The sequence below is a fragment of the Bombina bombina genome, chromosome 9 (assembly GCF_027579735.1).
Source record: "Bombina bombina isolate aBomBom1 chromosome 9, aBomBom1.pri, whole genome shotgun sequence".
Classification (NCBI taxonomy): domain Eukaryota; kingdom Metazoa; phylum Chordata; class Amphibia; order Anura; family Bombinatoridae; genus Bombina; species Bombina bombina.
Genome location: NC_069507.1, coordinates 268,442,437 through 268,454,647, shown reverse-complemented (window position 1 = coordinate 268,454,647; position 12,211 = coordinate 268,442,437). Strand labels below are relative to the sequence as shown.

At 38.1% G+C, this 12,211-nt stretch overlaps 1 protein-coding gene across 1 annotated transcript in view; it reads left to right on the top strand.

The window, feature by feature from the left end:
• LOC128639706 (ovostatin-like) overlaps positions 1-12,211 on the top strand; it is a 214,110-nt gene that overhangs the window by 92,665 nt on the left and 109,234 nt on the right. The gene's annotated exons all lie outside the window — the stretch shown is intronic.

Below are 12,211 nucleotides of genomic sequence, written 5' to 3'. Positions count from 1 at the left end.
TGTACATGATAAATCAGTACTGGTAGCCCCAGATAATCTCTACTGTACATGATAAATCAGTACTGGTAGCCCCAGATAATCTCTACTGTACATGATAAATCAGTACTGGTAGCCCCAGATAATCTCTTCTGTACAGGATAAATCATTAATGGTAGCCCCAGATAATCTCTACTGTACAGGATAAATCATTACTGGTAGCCCCAGATATCTCTACTGTACATGATAATTCAGTACTAGTAGCCCCAGATAATCTCTACTGCACATGATACATCAGTACTGGTAGCCCCAGATAATCTCTACTGTGCATGATACATCAGTACTGGTAGCCCCAGATAATCTGTACTGTACCAGTTTAGTCAGTACTGGTAGCCCCAGAAAATCTCTACTGTACCAGTTTAGTCAGTAATTGTAGCCCCAGATAATCTCTACTGTACCAGTTTAGTCAGTACTGGTAGCCCCAGATAATCATTCTCTACTGTACCAGTTTAGTCAGTACTGGTAGCCCCAGATAATCTCTACTGTACCAGTTTAGTCAGTACTGGTAGCCCCAGAAAATCTCTACTGTACCAGTTTAGTCAGTAATTGTAGCCCCAGATAATCTCTACTGTACCAGTTTAGTCAGTACTGGTAGCCCCAGATAATCATTCTCTACTGTACCAGTTTAGTCAGTACTGGTAGCCCCAGATAATCTCTACTTTACCAGTTTAGTCAGTACTGGTAGCCCCAGATAATCTCTACTGTACCAGTTTAGTCAGTAATTGTAGCCCCAGATAATCTCTACTGTACCAGTTTAGTCAGTACTGGAAGCCCCAGATAATCTCTACTTTACCAGTTTAGTCAGTACTGGTAGCCCCAGATAATCTCTACTGTACCAGTTTAGTCAGTAATTGTAGCCCCAGATAATCTCTACTGTACCAGTTTAGTCAGTACTGGAAGCCCCAGATAATCATTCTCTACTGTACCAGTTTAGTCAGTACTGGTAGCCCCAGATAATCTCTACTTTACCAGTTTAGTCAGTACTGGTAGCCCCAGATAATCTCTACTGTACCAGTTTAGTCAGTACCGGAAGCCCCAGATAATCTCTATTTTACCAGTTTAGTCAGTACCGGAAGCCCCAGATAATCTCTACTTTACCAGTTTAGTCAGTACCGGAAGCCCCAGATAATCTCTACTTTACCAGTTTAGTCAGTACCGGAAGCCCCAGATAATCTCTACTTTACCAGTTTAGTCAGTACCGGAAGCCCCAGATTATCTCTACTGTACCAGTTTAGTCAGTACTGGTAGCCCCAGATAATCTCTACTGTACCAGTTTAGTCAGTAATTGTAGCCCCAGATAATCTCTACTGTACCAGTTTAGTCAGTACCGGAAGCCCCAGATAATCTCTACTGTACCAGTTTAGTCAGTACTGGTAGCCCCAGATAATCTCTACTGTACCAGTTTAGTCAGTACTGGTAGCCCCAGATAATCTCTACTGTACCAGTTTAGTCAGTAATTGTAGCCCCAGATAATCTCTACTGTACCAGTTTAGTCAGTACCGGAAGCCCCAGATAATCTCTACTTTACCAGTTTAGTCAGTACCGGAAGCCCCAGATAATCTCTACTTTACCAGTTTAGTCAGTACTGGTAGCCCCAGATGATGTCTACTCTACCAGTTTAGTCCATGCTGTTAGCCCCAGATAATCTCTCTTTTTTGTTTTTTAATCTTTTTATTGCGAGATCAGATTTATACAAAAGTTATAATGTGCAAATCAATTAAAATATAGCATTAGATATAAAAAAAAGAAAAAGCATCACCATACACTTAATTAACATAGAAAAACTAAATTTCAAATGTGATAAGAAGTTAGAGATATAAAACTTATGAAAGATCTTGTCTCTTTCATTTATACTCATGTTAATATTTAAATGGTGAGAGAGAGAAAAAATAAGAATAAGGCTTTTTTTCTGCTTATTCCATCTACGGAGAGGGAGAGAGAAGAAAGGAGAAAAAATAATAATTTCTCCTCATTCTACCTCCCGCTTCCCTCCAGGTCATTCATCTAAAAATGACCATTGTCCTCTACGTAAGGTCATCAGCAATTCTGTATGTATAAAAGGATATAGGATTTGTTTTTAAAATCCAGTTTCTTGTACCAGAATAAATTTTTCCCATTTCTGGATAAAAAATTTAAAGCCATTGTCTGAGAGAGACAAGGGCCTCTATTTAACAAGCTCCGAATGGAGCTTGATGCCCCGTGTTCCTGGCGAGTCTTCAGATTCGCCAGAAACAGCAGTTATAAAGCAGCGGTCACAAAGACCGCTGCTCCATAACCTGTCCGCCTTCTCTGAGCAGGCGGACAGACATCGCCGGAAATCAACCCGATCGAGTACGATCGGGTTGATTGACACCCCCATGCTGGTGGCTGATTGGCCGCGAGTCTGCAGGGGGCGGCGTTGCACCAGCAGCTCTTGTGAGCTGCTGGTGCAATGCTGAATACGGCGAGTGTATTGCTCGCCGTATTCAGCGAGGTCTTGCGGATCAGGTCCGCACTGTCGGATCAGGTCCGACAGACCTTGATAACTTGGGGCCAATGTATCTAGTTGTTCTATTACAAGTGGACTACAGAGTTCCAGGAATAAATTATTTAAGGTAGGGGCCTTCCGAGATTTCCATAATCCAAGGATCAACTTCCTGCCTGTTAATACCGTTAGATTCAGAAATGTAGTATTTTCTTTACATTTAGAGCCATGCAGGAGGAAGAAAATGTCTTGTAGTTCTAGATCGATAATTTCCTGGAATATAGAGCTTAACCAGTTAAAAGTTTTATGCCAGAATTTTTGAATTTTAGAACGGTACCAGAAGCAATGTAATATATTTGCTTCTCTAGAACCACATTTATTACACATAAATCATTTTAGTTCTAGCAATTTTTTTCATTCTCTCAGGTGTTAAATAAGCCATATGAATAATTTGTATTTGTGCTTCCATATAATAGGCTGCAAGAGAGGCCATCTTTACTCTTATGATACTTTTGGTTATTATATTATCTGCTAGACCTGCAATAAGCAAGTTCTCTCATTTATTATGACTTTTTTTGATTGTTTTATTGCTTTTTTTGTTCATTATAGATTTATAAAGGAATGGTATAGAGACAATTCTGTTTCTGAATTGAGAGAAGATTCTAGCTATAAAGTCCCAGTTATTTCCATGCTGTTCTATTAATCTCATTATAAAGCTTCTCACCTGATAATAAGCAAATAAGTGATGATTTGGAATCCCACATTCCTGTTTAAGTTCTTGAAATGTTTTATTTATTATTGGTTATTTGTAGAGCGCCAACAGATTCCGCAGCAAGATTTATCTGTATCATCTCGTTTATTGATTAGTTGTGCAAAATGTACAAGTCCCATTCTGACCCATTCTTTAAACGGTTTTGTAGTAATTCCAGCTATAAACTGGGGATTTCCCTGTATGGGATAGTACTCTGATATGCTGAGATTTGAATTAGAAAAAGAGCAGAGGTTTTGCCATGCTTTTATGGGTTCTCTAAAAACAGACATTCTGCTACAAATGATAGGCAGATTTATGAATTGGATATGGGGTAGAGCAGAGAGTGAAAAGGGGAAAACAATTCCTTGCTCAATTTCTATATTTGTATAATAGTTTCCTTCTGTTAGTCAGTCAACCACATATTTAGCTAAAGATGCTTTATTATATATTATAACGTTTGGTAGATTCATTCCCCCTTTATCCATCGGTATTTGAAGTTTTTCTAGGCTTAGCACTGGTCTTCCACCTTGCCATAAAAAGTTAAAGGGCCACTGTAAGTAAATATTTTCTATGCCTGTTACTAACTAACTACCCCAAATACGCTTTTCATCAATAGCATTTCATTAACATATCTCTACCGTATATCAGAAATCTTGTCTGCAAATTTAATTGTTTTCCAAACCCACTCTGTGGGTATCCTTTGCTCTGTACCAATCCGTTTACAATACCTAGGTTTCAAAATGGCGCTTTAAACACAAAGTTATTGGTTTAAGTATTTTGAACATGCAGTGCTGAAAATAGTGGGCAGGATAACGTGACATCATCGGCGAATAAAAGATATAACTTTTAGAACGTTATGAAACTTGGTTTTGGTGAAAATAGTCAGTAGGTTTTAATTAATGTTTATTAACTTTAATATGTTAGTTGTTTAGCTTAAAAATTATAACAGAAAGTAATCCTTTAACTAAATTCTTATTTAACAGAAGGAGATCAGATTTGTGTAAGGGAAATGGTATTACTTGCATTAACTATAGAATTTTAGGAAATAAGATTATTTTAACTATATTGACTTTGCCCAGCAGTGATAATGGCAATTGGGACCATCTTTTTAAGCTGTCAAACATGTTATTTAATTTGTCCTTATAATTAAGCTCATACCACAGTTTTGGCAGACAGGACATTTTTATTCCTAAATATTTAAAGTCATTTTTAACTTCTCAGAAAAGATGATTTATTTTAGAATGTTTTCTAGATAACCACATCAGTTCAGATTTGAGAACATTTACTTTAAATCCAGAAAAAGAACCAAAATTATTGATCATATCTAAAAATATGGAAACATATATAGCTGCCCTATTCATACATAACAGAAGGTCATCCGCATAAAGATAAATTAATATCTCCTGTCCTAAAATTTGTATTCCTTCAATGCTGGTTCTTAATAAGATTGCCAAAGACTCTACAGCTAAATGAAATTAAAGAGGGGAGAGGGGGCATCCCTGTCTCATCCCTCTATATAAGGTGAAAGGACTTGAGATTGAAGAATTAATTATTAAGGAAGAGGTCGGAGAATTATATAGTGATTTTATTAGTTTAAGAATTCTACCTTTAAAACCAAATTTTTAAAGAGTTGTGAATAAATGATCATAAGGTACATAACCAAATGATTTTTCAGCGTCTAATGATAGTATTATAGGATCTACCAGCTTCAAATCTTCATCTAATGAGTCTTGTGCATTTAAATATGATAATAAGACAAAGACCTTACGTAGGTTAGATATTGATGAAACCTGTTTGGTCTTTGTGTATAATAAATTTCATTAGATTTTGCATTCTATTAGCTATAATGGATGTCAACATTGTATAGTAAATATTTAATAAAGCAATTGGTCTATAAGCACCCAAATCCTCTGGATTTTTATCTGTTTTTAAAATAAGAGATGTATATGATTGTAGTAACCGTTTAGATCAGTGGTTCTCAACCAAAGTGACCTCAAGGCCCGGTAAATTTTAGCTGGACATGTCCAGGGCCCGGTAGTTTTATTTTTATATATATATATATATATATATATATATATATATATATATATATATATATATATATATATATATATATATATATATATATTAGTAAGCAGCAGGGATTTGCCCTATCAGTAACTAAGCAGTTCAATGTGGGTTTAGTGGGGGCCCTGGAGTGTGGGGGTCCTGCCGAGGGTCTGTCGCTGTGAGGGACATGGAGTGTGAGGTCTGGCCCTGGAGGTTGGGGGCCCTTTCTTTGGCCCTTAATGTTGGGGGTCCTGGCTCTGGAGGTTGATGGGCCTGTTGGGGTTAGGGCAGGGAGGCTACCATGTTCATTTGCATAAATTTGAATACATTTGGGTCAGTGTGAGACAGTTTTCCTGGGGCCTTGATTGGTCTCAGTCTGCCCCTTGTGTGCAGGGGGTAAGAGTGTGCAGTGGGGGCATGACAGGTCAGGGCCCACCAGCAGGGCTATCACGGCCCGGCTGTTGAGAAACCAGGGTTTAGATGGTTCATTTCCCCTTATTAAATAGTTGTTATATAGGTTCACTAGAATTGGTCCTATTTAATCTTTTTCAATTTTATAACATTTAAAATGAAGATTATCAGGACCCGCAGCTTTATTGCAGGATGACTTTTTAATAACTGATTCTACTTCCTCAGTTGATATGGGTTCTTCCATCATTTCCATCTGCTCATTAGTAATAATCGGGGGTTTCTATGCTACTCCAAAAATGTTTATCAATATCTGACCTGTTATAAACTCCCTGGTAATACGTTAGGAATTCTTGGCTGATTTTCTCCGTAGAGGAGATCATCTTGCTTCCTACTTTAATTGAAGATCTATGATTATTGTATTTTTTATTTTTGTTAAGATTGACCAGATATTTTTCAGACTTGTTTCCAAAGCTGTTAAAAATACTTTTTTGCTCTTTTTTCATTTTATTGTGTTTGTTCAAGTAAAAAGTGTCTATTGCCTCCTTTGTATTAATATATTTATTCCAGTTATTTGGATTCCTTTCCATTAAATATTTATTGTATGTATAAAAAATGGGGGGAAAAGAAGGCAAGGGAATGTGAGAGAGAGGGGGGGGGGCATGGAATTTTCTGTATACAATAGAAGTATGACATATAACCTATATACATAGTCATAATCAGACAAGGATTCCTCTGCTATGTACAAAATCCTGAGCTGAGATTAGATTGTCAAAAAAGTTAGCCTCATTCTCTAACGTAATTTTCAGCTTAGCAGGATATATAATAGTGGCATTAATGCCAGCTTTAATTAGTTCAGTACATAAAGGACTTAACAATTTTCTTTTACTTACTATCGCCTAGATTACGAGTTTGGCGTTAGCCTTAAAAAGCAGCATTGGCTGGTCCCAACGCTGCTTTTTAACGCCCGCTGGTATTATGCTTCTTGAAATGACATGCTCACCGCTCACTTTTTTGGCCAGACTCGGAAATACCGCAAATCCACTTACGTCAATTGCGTATCCTATATTTTCAATGGGACTTGCATAGCGCTGGTATTACGAGTCTGCCAAAAAGTGAGCGGTACACCCTCTCCTGTCAAGACTGGTACCGCATTAAAAAGTCAGTAGTTAAGAGTTTTAGACTACAACGCCGTAGCATAAAACTCTTAACTAAAGTGCTAATAAGTACACTAAAACCCATAAACTACCTATTAACCCCTAAACTGAGGCCTCCCCACATCGCAAACACTAAAATAATTTTTTTAACCTTTAATCTGACGAACTGGACATTGCCGCCACTATAATAAATATATTAATCCCTAAACCGCCGCACTCCCGCCTCGCAAACACTAATTAAATATTATTAACCTCTAATCTGCTGTCCCTAACATCGCCGCCACCTACCTACATTTATTAACCCCTAATCTGCCGCCCCCAACGTCACCGCCACTATAATAAAGTTATTAACCCCTAAACCTAAGTCTAACCCTAACCCTAACACCCCCCTAACTTAAATATAATTTAAATAAATCTAAATAAAATTACTACAAGTAACTATATTATTCCTATTTAAAACTAAATACCTGTAAAATAAACCCTAAGATAGCTACAATATAACTAATAGTTACATTGTAGCTAGCTTAGGGTTTATTTTTATTTTACAGGCAACTTTGTATTTATTTTAACTAGGTAGAATAGTTAACTTCCTAGTTAAAATAAATACAAAAGTACCTGTAAAATAAAACCTAACCTAAGTTACAATTACACCTAACACTATACTATAGTTAAATAAACTAAACTAAATACAATTAATTACAATTAAATAAAATTATCTAAAGTACGAAAAGAAACAAACACTAAATTACAGAAAATAATAAAATAATTACAAGATTTTTAAACTAATTACACCTAATCTAATCCCCCTAACAAAATAATAAAGCCCCCCCAAAATAAAAAAAAAATCCCTACCCTACACTAAATTACAAATAGCCCTTAAAAGGGCCTTTTGCAGGGCATTGCCCCAAAGTAATCAGCTCTTTCACCTGTAAAAAACAATTACAAATACCCCCTCCAACATTAAAACTCACCACCCACACAACCAACCCTACTCTAAAACCCAGCCAAATCCCCCTTTAAAAAACCTAACACTAACCCCCTGAAGATCACCCTACCGTGAGACGTATTCACCCAACCGGGCAGAAGTGGTCCTCCAGACGGGCAAAAGTCTTCATCCAACCGGGAAGAAGAGGTCCGCCAGACAGGCAGAAGTCTTCATCCAGGCGGCATCTTCTATCTTCATCCATCCGGCGCGGGTCCATCTTCAAGACATCCGACGTGGAGCATCCTCTTCTGACGACGGCCGACAACTGAATGAAGGTTCCTTTAAGTGAAGTCATCCAAGCCAATAGGATTGAGCTCGCATTCAATTGACTGATAGGAACAGCCAATAGAATGCAAGCTCAATCCTATTGGCTGATTGGATCAGCCAATAGTATTGAACTTCATTTTTTTCTACCTTAATTCCGATTGGCTGATAGAATTCTATCAGCCAATTAGAATTGAAGGGACGCCATCTTGGATGACGTCACTTAAAGGAACCTTCATTCATCATCGGCTGTTGTCAGAAGAGGATGCTCTGCGTCGGATGTCTTGAAGATGGACCTGCTCCGCGCCGGATGGATGAAGATAGAAGATGCCGCCTGGATGAAGACTTCTGCCCATCTGGAGGACCTCTTCTGCCCGGTTGGATGAAGACTTCTGCCCGTCTGGAGGACCACTTCTGCCCGGTTGGGTGAAGACGTCTCATGGTAGGGTGATCTTCAGGGGGTTAGTGTTAGTTTTTTTTAAGGGGGGATTGGGTAATTTTTTTTTACAGGTAAAAGAGTTGATTACTTTGGGGCAATGCCCCGCAAAAGGCCCTTTTAAGGGCTATTTCTAATTTAGTGTAGGGTAGGGTTTTTTTTTTTATTTTGGTGGGGCTTTATTATTTTGTTAGGGGGATTAGATTAGGTGTAATTAGTTTAAAAATCTTGTAATTATTTTATTATTTTATTATTTTCTGTAATTTAGTATTTTTTTTTCGTACTTTAGATAATTTTATTTAATTGTAATTAATTGTATTTAGTTTAGTTAATTTATTTAATTATAGTGTAGTGTTACTGTAATTTTAACTTAGGTTAGGTTTTATTTTACAGGTACTTTTGTATTTATTTTAACTAGGAAGTTATTAAATAGTTAATAGCTATTTAATAACTATTCTACCTAGTTAAAATAAATACAAGGTTGCCTTTAAAATAAAAATAAACCCTAAGCTAGCTACAATGTAACTCTTAGTTATATTGTAGCTAGCTTAGGGTTTATTTTATAGGTAAGTATTTAGTTTTAAATAGGAATAATTTAGTTAATTGTAGTAATTTTATTTGGATTTATTTAAATTATATTTAAGTTAGGGGGGGTTAGGGTTAGACTTAGGTGTAGGGGTTAATAACTCGACATTGGGGCGGCAGATTAGGGGTCAATAAATATAATGTAGGTGTCAGCGATGTTGGGGGCAGCAGATTAGGGGTTCATAACTATAATGTAGGTGGCGGCGGTGTCTGGAGCGGCAGATTAGGGGTTAATAATATAATGTAGGTGTCGGTGATGTCGGGTGGCAGATTAGGGGTTAATAAGTGTTAGATAGGGGTGTTTAGACTCGGGTTAGGGTGTTAGGTGTAGACATAAAATGTATTTCCCCATAGGAATCAATGGGGCAGCGTTAGAAGCTGAACGCTGCTTTTTTGCAATTTATTTATTTTTTATTTTTTATATATTATGTACTTTTTTTATATATTATGTACATTTTTTATATATTATGTACATTTTTATACATAGAGACACCGGTGTAATTTTTTAAACTTTGAAGGAATTGTAATAATTTTTGTTTAACTGTACTTTTAGCATCACTACTATTGGGTAAATTTACCATAATCAAATAAAGGATCATATTTATTTCTTAAATAGTTTCGACATCCATTTTTTTCCAAAAGAGAATATAAAATTAGGACTCATCAAAACATTAACATATATTGAGCCCACATATTATCACACATATTTACAGTAAGACACATTGGGAATAGCAACTTGTTTTGCGCCACCTACTACAACTAACTATAAAATGTATTACCCCATAGGAATCAATGGGGCTGCGTTAGAAGCTGAACGCTGCTTTTTTGCAGGTGTTAGACTTTTTTTTATCTGGCTCTCCCCCATTGATTCCTATGCGGAAATCGTGCACAAGCACGTTTTACCAGCTCACCGCTAACGTAAGCAGCGCTGGTATTGCGTTGAGATGTGGAGCTAAATTTTGCTCTTCGCTCACTTTTTTGTCTGTAAGTGAGCGGTGAGCATAAACTGCTCATTAGCACCGCACAGCCTCTAATGCAAAACTCGTCATCTAGGTGAATATCTGCAGAAAAATCCTGAAAATTAAAAAATTTCTTTCCCTCAATAAATTGGGTATACTCTAAACTCTTATAGGCCTTAAGTATTAAAACCTTATCCTGGTAGTTGAGAAACTTCATAAAAACTGGTCTGGGTAGGGTTTTTCCATTTACATTATGGGGCATATTTATTAAGCTCTGTATGGGGCTTGATGCCCCGAATTTCTGGCGAGCCTTCAGGCTGTACAGAAACACAAGTTATGAAGCAGCGGTCTAAAGACCGCTGCTCCATAACCTGACCGCCTGCTCTGAGGAGGCAGACAGAACTCACAAGAAATTAACCTGATCGAATACGATCAGGTTGATTGACACCCCCTGCTAGCGGACGATTGGCCGTGAATCTGCAGGGGGCGGCATTGCACCAGCAGTTCACAAGAACTGCTGGTGCAATGAAAAAATGCCAACAGCGTACGCTGTCAGCATTTATCAATGTGCGGCGGACATGATCCACAATATCGGATCATGTCCGTCCGCACCTTGTTAAATAGGCCCCTATGTCTAACTGGTCCAACTCTGTATTCTCTCAATAGAAATATTTTGCGTTTCAGTTGGCAGCCCTAATAAATTAGGGAGGAAAGATGTGGCATTCATAAAACCCTCAGGGATCCCAATCAAGCTCAAATTGTTTTGTCTAGATCTATTCTCTAGGTCATCTACCTCAGCTTTAAGTGATTCAATTTCTTTTTTCATCTTGTCTATATCAAAATCTTGTATATTATTGCAGACGCACGCTAGCAATAGATAACATTACTATAAAAGAATGCCTGGCCACATGGGAACACCTTAGGCACTACAAACACATAGCGCCCCACCCCTCCCCTATCACCTCTATCTCTGGAATTCTGACGGGACTGCCAGACTCGCACGCAACCACATGGACAAGGGTATAGTGAGGGTTGCAGATATGTGGTCACCTACTCAAGCAGACTCCTTTGTTACTCTATATCAGATCAGAGCCATGGCCCAAACCCCACCCTACCTAACCTTCTAACGCACCAGAGTAACAAGCGTACTTTCTAGCTGGGGGTTCTGTCCCTCTTCAAACCAGCAACTTACACTGTGGAAATCTCGGTGGAAGCAGGGAAACCCATGTCCGTCCATTATAACTTAATGGACGCACTGCACCAGACGATAAAGCATCTCATATTTTAAAATGGAAACAAAAACTAAATGTATCCATATCTAGTGAGTAATGGCAGCGTACGTTCACACTCACAAAGCAAGCCTTACATTGTATCACCATTTTTGAGACGTACTTCAAAATCCTCACTGACTGGTATTACGTCCCAACTAGACTAGCCAAAATATTCCCCTCATCCACACCCCTATGCTGGAGGAAATGTGGCCAGACAGGCAACATGACCCATATATGGTGGAGTTGTCCCAAGATCAAAACACTCTGGAGTGCTTGTTTCTCCCTTCTAGGTTTAGGGATAGCATTACCTAGAACTCCGGAAATAGCCTTACTCCACATAGGTACTTGTAGGCTACCTAAGTATCAAGGATATTTAAGTATCTGTCTGTTACCCGCAGTTAAGCTGTCAATAGCTAGATCCTGGAAAGTGGCAAATCCCCCGCCATGGTGTGACATAATCAGGCTTATGGTTTATATGTACTCAATGGAGAAGAATATTTTCTTTTCTGTTGGAAAAACAGACCTTTTTATGTTATGATGCCCCGTTATCTAAAGACCGCTGCTCCATAACCTGTCCGCCTGCTCTGAGGCGGCAGACAGAAATCAACCTGATCGAATACGATCAGGTTGATTGACACCCCCTGCTAGCGGCCGCAAATCTGCAGGGGGCGGCATTGCACCAGCAGTTCGTCATTTATCGGTGTGCCGGGATGTGCAGCGGACATGATACGTTACTTCTTATCATGTCCGCTCACACATTGGTAAATAGGCCCCATTTGCTTGATGTCAATTCTTTTTACCAGATATCTCAGAAGTAGGTAAACAATGATATGTCTATACAGAAAT